At 55.7% G+C, this 7,500-nt stretch overlaps 1 non-coding gene across 1 annotated transcript in view; it reads left to right on the top strand.

Annotated features, from left to right (window-relative positions):
• The first annotated feature begins 6,091 nt into the window (after positions 1 to 6,091).
• Positions 6,092 to 7,500, top strand: part of LOC126432423 (small subunit ribosomal RNA) — a 1,910-nt gene continuing 501 nt past the window's right edge. The window contains exon 1 of the ribosomal RNA XR_007577953.1: positions 6,092 to 7,500. This exon is cut by the window's right edge and continues 501 nt beyond it. This is a non-coding gene — a ribosomal RNA (small subunit ribosomal RNA).

Genomic DNA, 7,500 nt, shown 5'->3' with positions numbered 1-7,500 from the left:
CGGTGTGCGGTGGGCCGCACTTCTCCCCTAGTAGGACGTCGCGACCCGCTGGGTGCCGGCCTACGGCCCGGGTGCGCAGCCTGTCCTTCCGCGGGCCTCGGTTCGCGTCTGTTGGGCAGAGCCCCGGTGTCCTGGCTGGCTGCCCGGCGGTATATCTGGAGGAGTCGATTCGCCCCTTTGGGCGCTCGGGCTCCCGGCAAGCGCGCGCGGTTCTTCCCGATAGTAATCCTGCTCAGTACGAGAGGAACCGCAGGTTCGGACATTTGGTTCACGCACTCGGCCGAGCGGCCGGTGGTGCGAAGCTACCATCCGTGGGATTAAGCCTGAACGCCTCTAAGGCCGAATCCCGTCTAGCCATTGTGGCAACGATATCGCTAAGGAGTCCCGAGGGTCGAAAGGCTCGAAAATACGTGACTTTACTAGGCGCGGTCGACCCACGTGGCGCCGCGCCGTACGGGCCCAACTTGTTTGCCGGACGGGGCACTCGGGCGGCGCTGTCTGGGATCTGTTCCCGGCGCCGCCCTGCCCCTACCGGTCGACCATGGGTGTCTATAGTTCGATGTCGGGACTCGGAATCGTCTGTAGACGACTTAGGTACCGGGCGGGGTGTTGTACTCGGTAGAGCAGTTGCCACGCTGCGATCTGTTGAGACTCAGCCCTAGCTTGGGGGATTCGTCTTGTCGCGAGACGAGACCCCCAGGGGCTGGCCGCCAACAGGGGCACGTGTGGGCTGCTTTTGCTTCTTGCCTCTGTACGGCGTATCGGTCTGGCCGGGCGCGCCGCACCCAGGGCGCTGCATTGGGTGCGGCGGACGGCGGCGTATCGGTTGGCGGGCCCCTTGCCGCCTGCGCGGGCGCTGCGATGGGTGCCGCCTCCGTGCGCGCGGCGGGGGAGGCGGCGCCGGCCGGGCGCCTTGTGTCCTGCCGCGCTACAGCGTATCGCTTTGGCGACCGGCGATGGGTGCCGCGATGGGTGCCGGACGGTCGATGTCGGCCCACCGGCCGGCGCGCCGCGCGGAGGCGGCGTCGTCGGGCGGGTGTCGGGCGGTGCCCGGCGGTCGACGGTACGTTTTCGCCGTCCCGTGGTAACACAGCGTCCACCGCAGTACGGTGACCTACAATACCACTCCACTATGGATGTGAAATAAAATATAATAACACATGATGCTCCGCAAGAAAATAGACTTGGGATAGGGTGTGTCGTTGGCAAGTCCCCGGGGCGGCTAGTGTGGGTGGTGATAAGTCCGTAGTGGGCGAGGTATTACGACGATGCCGCCATCTATGCGAATGTGACGCAACGACATTGACATCCAGCCCAGAAACGGCACCTCCATCTACAGGGATCCGACGGAACTACGCCAACCATGCCGGCAAAACAGTATCGCCATCTATGAAAATACGGCGAAACCACATGCAATACCTCCATCTATGCGAATCTGACAACACTACGTCCGCCATGTCGAGCGCACCACAAAACACAGCGCCATCTGTAGGTCTCCCGCGGCATGACGTCCTGCAACGACGATACCGCCATCTATGAGACGCCAAGCCGACTAAGACAGCGATGGGCCCACAGTGCCCATCTTTCGACCCCACCCACAAAGCCTGCGTCCTCTGTCGACCACAGCACCCCAACGCCAGCGCCTCTGCCGCACGAAATCGTCGACCGGCAATCACTCCACCGGCGCCCCACCCTAACCGCCCAACTCGCAACTCCAGCGGATGAACGGCGGACTTTTCCCGCAGTCGCAATGTGCAATCCACCCCTATAACTTGCGTTTCATGAAGAGTTATGTCCAATATGCGACATTCCCGCTGTCCCTATACATGAGCTGCGAGCTGTACCAGTTACGAGCTAGAGACGCGATCGCGTTGCTCTCTGTACGAATGCCGATGCTGAGCGGTCAGCTAGGAGGCGCTCCATCCATGTCGGTACCGGTGGGCGTTGCACTCGCAGTCGCAAAAACGTACGGCAAGTATATTACTCGGAAGAGTTTATGACAGTCCAAGCCCCCCTGCGTGGGGAGCGTCTTTCTAGGCCATGACCCACCGGAAGGGCGCAGCGTCCCCCACCCCAGACATGTGACGTCACACTATCGGTATTGACGACTCGACTCATTGCTTATAATCATTTGCCATACACCGGTGGAAGCTGCCGAGACGAGTAGCTACATAGCGCGCTCGCCGTGTCACTAATGTACAGAGATACAACAGTTTCGACTGGAACCGGATTAAACGTATACACGGCGCTGATTAGTAATACATAGACCCATCAGAATACAGATAATATATACAACTGTCCGTATACATGCTGAAAGACTCTGCTCACAATCACAACCACACGGCAGCCACACACTCTTATCACGCACTACTCTCCGCCTGTAACACGCACACAGACAATATGTAAGCACCAGCATGGAACAACACCCAGTGCATCCTCTCCGCCACATGAGACAATCCACACTGTCATAACCAGACTGGGAGGTCCACTCAGAAAACGGAATATCCCACCCCCCCGACAACCACCATTGCTCAGCTAAGCCACCAACACCCACACATGTCCTACACAGGGGTGCACCCAACATCACAATACTGCCTCCTCTCACAGCACACAAACAATGGCAGGAATGAAAGACACAGGTCTGCCACAAGCATGGAATCGGAGCGCCGCCTGTCATGAGCCAAAGGTGCATCCTGACGTGGCAAATCAGATGATGCCGCAGGCATCCACTTACTATAATCACAATCAACAAACCGACCGGCCGCCCCCCCCCCCCCCCCATTACACCTTTCCATACAACAATGTGTACCTTAACCTAAACTATACTGTACCTTAACCTAAACTATACTGTACCTTAACCTAAACTATACTGTACCTTAACCTAAACTATACTGTACCTTAACCTAAACTATACTGTACCTTAACCTAAACTATACTGTACCTTAACCTAAACTATACTGTACCTTAACCTAACCTATACGGTACCTCAACCTAACCTATGTTGCGCCTTAACCTAACCTATGTTGCGCCTTAACCTAACCTATGTTGCGCCTTAACCTAACCTATGTTGCGCCTTAACCTAACCTATGTTGCGCCTTAACCTAACCTATGTTGCGCCTTAACCTAACCTATGTTGCGCCTTAACCTAACCTATGTTGCGCCTTAACCTAACCTATGTTGCGCCTTAACCTAACCTATGTTGCGCCTTAACCTAACCTATGTTGCGCCTTAACCTAACCTATGTTGCGCCTTAACCTAACCTATGTTGCGCCTTAACCTAACCTATGTTGCGCCTTAACCTAACCTATGTTGCGCCTTAACCTAACCTATGTTGCGCCTTAACCTAACCTATGTTGCGCCTTAACCTAACCTATGTTGCGCCTTAACCTAACCTATGTTGCGCCTTAACCTAACCTATGTTGCGCCTTAACCTAACCTATGTTGCGCCTTAACCTAACCTATGTTGCGCCTTAACCTAACCTATGTTGCGCCTTAACCTAACCTATGTTGCGCCTTAACCTAACCTATGTTGCGCCTTAACCTAACCTATGTTGCGCCTTAACCTAACCTATGTTGCGCCTTAACCTAACCTATGTTGCGCCTTAACCCAACCTATGTTGCGCCTTAACCCAACCTATGTTGCGCCTTAACCCAACCTATGTTGCGCCTTAACCCAACCTATGTTGCGCCTTAACCCAACCTATGTTGCGCCTTAACCCAACCTATGTTGGGCCTTAACCCAACCTATGTTGCGCCTTAACCCAACCTATGTTGCGCCTTAACCCAACCTATGTTGCGCCTTAACCCAACCTATGTTGCGCCTTAACCCAACCTATGTTGCGCCTTAACCCAACCTATGTTGCGCCTTAACCCAACCTATGTTGCGCCTTAACCCAACCTATGTTGGGCCTTAACCCAACCTATGTTGGGCCTTAACCCAACACACGTTGGGCCTTAACCCAACACACGTTGGGCCTTAACCCAACACACGTTGGGCCTTAACCCAACACACGTTGGGCCTTAACCCAACTCACGTTGGGCCTTAACCCAACACACGTTGGGCCTTAACCCAACACACGTTGGGCCTTAACCCAACACACGTTGGGCCTTAACCCAACACACGTTGGGCCTTAACCCAACACACGTTGGGCCTTAACCCAACACACGTTGGGCCTTAACCCAACACACGTTGGGCCTTAACCCAACACACGTTGGGCCTTAACCCAACACACGTTGGGCCTTAACCCAACACACGTTGGGCCTTAACCCAACACACGTTGGGCCTTAACCCAACACACGTTGGGCCTTAACCCAACACACGTTGGGCCTTAACCCAACACACGTTGGGCCTTAACCCAACACACGTTGGGCCTTAACCTGCTCTGTAATTGTCATACGACGCGTTAAATTAGTGTAGTGTTGCCTAACTGCAACCCCCGCAATATAGTTTGCTACTCGCACTGCCCGGTCCCCAGTGTATCGCTTCATGTTAAACACCTTGCAGCTATACACTGTAATGTGGATGGCAGCAGGACGTACATGCTCAATGCCCTTTGCAGTTGTTCATTGGCATTTGCAGTTGTTCATTGGCATTCGCATGGCGAAGCACTTAGCCTACGCTGTGGTACGGCCTGTGTCAACTGTCCGCTGATGTTGTACGTCCAAATCACACACTGTACTGCACATTGGTCCTCATGTACTGAATGATACATCGTGGTACATGTGACCGTACAACGACTGCGCCAACAACGGCGAACCATGCGGTCCAAATGTTGTGCACTCAGCTACGTGTCGTCTCCCTATAAGAGCTGGATTGCAGTGTGGTATGCCCTGGATGGCGATCAGCATGAGCCGTCTGTTGATGTAGTGGCGCGTGTTGTCAGACGTAGTCGTCTCTTCTCACACACCGTGATAGCATGGTGCACTGCGTTCCACATCTGCGACATGCGACAGAGGCCGGTTGACAGTCGTTCGCGCAATGGACATCGCATACGTACGGGGGCCACCTTCCACGTGTTCGCGAAGCGTGCACATGTTGTTGCGTGTATGTGGGCAGACATAGTGTGTCGTGACACCTGACACAGGCATGCAACAATCGTTGAATTTGCAAATGGCGATGGACGCCTACGTTTGCTGGTGACGTTACGCAAATGAACAACTGGTAAACCGTTGTGGTGCGGTTGTTCTCGCTAGAGGTGAATCAGTGATGGCGACGATCGGTTGAGCTACCAACCGGTTGTTCCAGCGATACCCACCATGCCCACGAACGTGAATGGCATCTGGGTGTGAAGCGATACGCGGCGGTGGCTGGGTGGGACCGTCCCCGGCCGGTGAGGGGGGGCCTCCCGGCGTGCTGGCCGCGCGGTGCGTGGGCGCACGCGCTACAGCCGGCTGGTGGGGGCGGCCAGTGGCAGGCGCGCCGGCCGACGGAGGCGGCAGGCGGCGCAGCTGCGCGCCGGCGCACCCTGCACGCGGCGCCGTGCGGCCAAAGTAGGTCCTCGCGGGCCCGGTGCGAAGCGCGGTGGACATCTGCAGTGTGCTGGTCCGATTGAGGACTGTGTGCGCTGAGGATGCGCCGCCGCCCGGCGCTCGGCGCCGCGACGCCGTCTGCTGCTCGGTCGCCTCTGCGGTTCTCGCAGGTGGTTTGTATCGCAGCTGTGCGGACGTGTTGGCGCGTGCGCTGTGCTGGGAGAGTTCGCTTCGGCACCCAAGTGGGGCTTTTGTCCTTCTGTGGCGCTGGCGTTGGAGCTGCCGGTCACCGTAGGTGGCGCGTGTTGTCTCCCGCCGGCAATGCCACGACAGCACGCTCCCGGGCCTCTGTCGGCAGCGGCAAGCTCAGTTGGGAGCACGGGTGGTCGCACCTAAAGCGTCTACTCGCCAAACCCCGGGCGATTGCGCCTCTCTCGAACCCGACCAAGTACTTAGGACGGCGCTGCGCGCCGCCGGGACCTGAGAGGGTTTCGAGGTGTATGGTGCAGGGGAGCTCAGCCTCCTCCTGTTTGCAGAATAATTGAGCGGACGCTTGCGTGTTCGCGCGGGCCCCCGGGACACACTCCCGGGCGGCCGGCTGCTCAGCTCTAGTTGACGCAGCTCCCTGGTTGATCCTGCCAGTAGTCATATGCTTGTCTCAAAGATTAAGCCATGCATGTCTCAGTACAAGCCGCATTAAGGTGAAACCGCGAATGGCTCATTAAATCAGTTATGGTTCCTTAGATCGTACCCACGTTACTTGGATAACTGTGGTAATTCTAGAGCTAATACATGCAAACAGAGTCCCGACCAGAGATGGAAGGGACGCTTTTATTAGATCAAAACCAATCGGTCGGCTCGTCCGGTCCGTTTGCCTTGGTGACTCTGAATAACTTTGGGCTGATCGCACGGTCCTCGTACCGGCGACGCATCTTTCAAATGTCTGCCTTATCAACTGTCGATGGTAGGTTCTGCGCCTACCATGGTTGTAACGGGTAACGGGGAATCAGGGTTCGATTCCGGAGAGGGAGCCTGAGAAACGGCTACCACATCCAAGGAAGGCAGCAGGCGCGCAAATTACCCACTCCCGGCACGGGGAGGTAGTGACGAAAAATAACGATACGGGACTCATCCGAGGCCCCGTAATCGGAATGAGTACACTTTAAATCCTTTAACGAGTATCTATTGGAGGGCAAGTCTGGTGCCAGCAGCCGCGGTAATTCCAGCTCCAATAGCGTATATTAAAGTTGTTGCGGTTAAAAAGCTCGTAGTTGGATTTGTGTCCCACGCTGTTGGTTCACCGCCCGTCGGTGTTTAACTGGCATGTATCGTGGGACGTCCTGCCGGTGGGGCGAGCTGAAGGCGTGCGACGCGCCTCGTGCGTGCTCGTGCGTCCCGAGGCGGACCCCGTTGCAATCCTACCAGGGTGCTCTTGAGTGAGTGTCTCGGTGGGCCGGCACGTTTACTTTGAACAAATTAGAGTGCTTAAAGCAGGCAAGCCCGCCTGAATACTGTGTGCATGGAATAATGGAATAGGACCTCGGTTCTATTTTGTTGGTTTTCGGAACCCGAGGTAATGATTAATAGGGACAGGCGGGGGCATTCGTATTGCGACGTTAGAGGTGAAATTCTTGGATCGTCGCAAGACGAACAGAAGCGAAAGCATTTGCCAAGTATGTTTTCATTAATCAAGAACGAAAGTTAGAGGTTCGAAGGCGATCAGATACCGCCCTAGTTCTAACCATAAACGATGCCAGCCAGCGATCCGCCGCAGTTCCTCCGATGACTCGGCGGGCAGCCTCCGGGAAACCAAAGCTTTTGGGTTCCGGGGGAAGTATGGTTGCAAAGCTGAAACTTAAAGGAATTGACGGAAGGGCACCACCAGGAGTGGAGCCTGCGGCTTAATTTGACTCAACACGGGAAACCTCACCAGGCCCGGACACCGGAAGGATTGACAGATTGATAGCTCTTTCTTGATTCGGTGGGTGGTGGTGCATGGCCGTTCTTAGTTGGTGGAGCGATTTGTCTGGT

This window comes from Schistocerca serialis, unplaced genomic scaffold, assembly GCF_023864345.2.
Source record: "Schistocerca serialis cubense isolate TAMUIC-IGC-003099 unplaced genomic scaffold, iqSchSeri2.2 HiC_scaffold_1134, whole genome shotgun sequence".
Taxonomy (NCBI): Eukaryota; Metazoa; Arthropoda; class Insecta; order Orthoptera; family Acrididae; genus Schistocerca; species Schistocerca serialis.
Note: the sequence above shows the minus strand (reverse complement) of the source record. Positions and strands in the feature narration are given on the sequence as shown.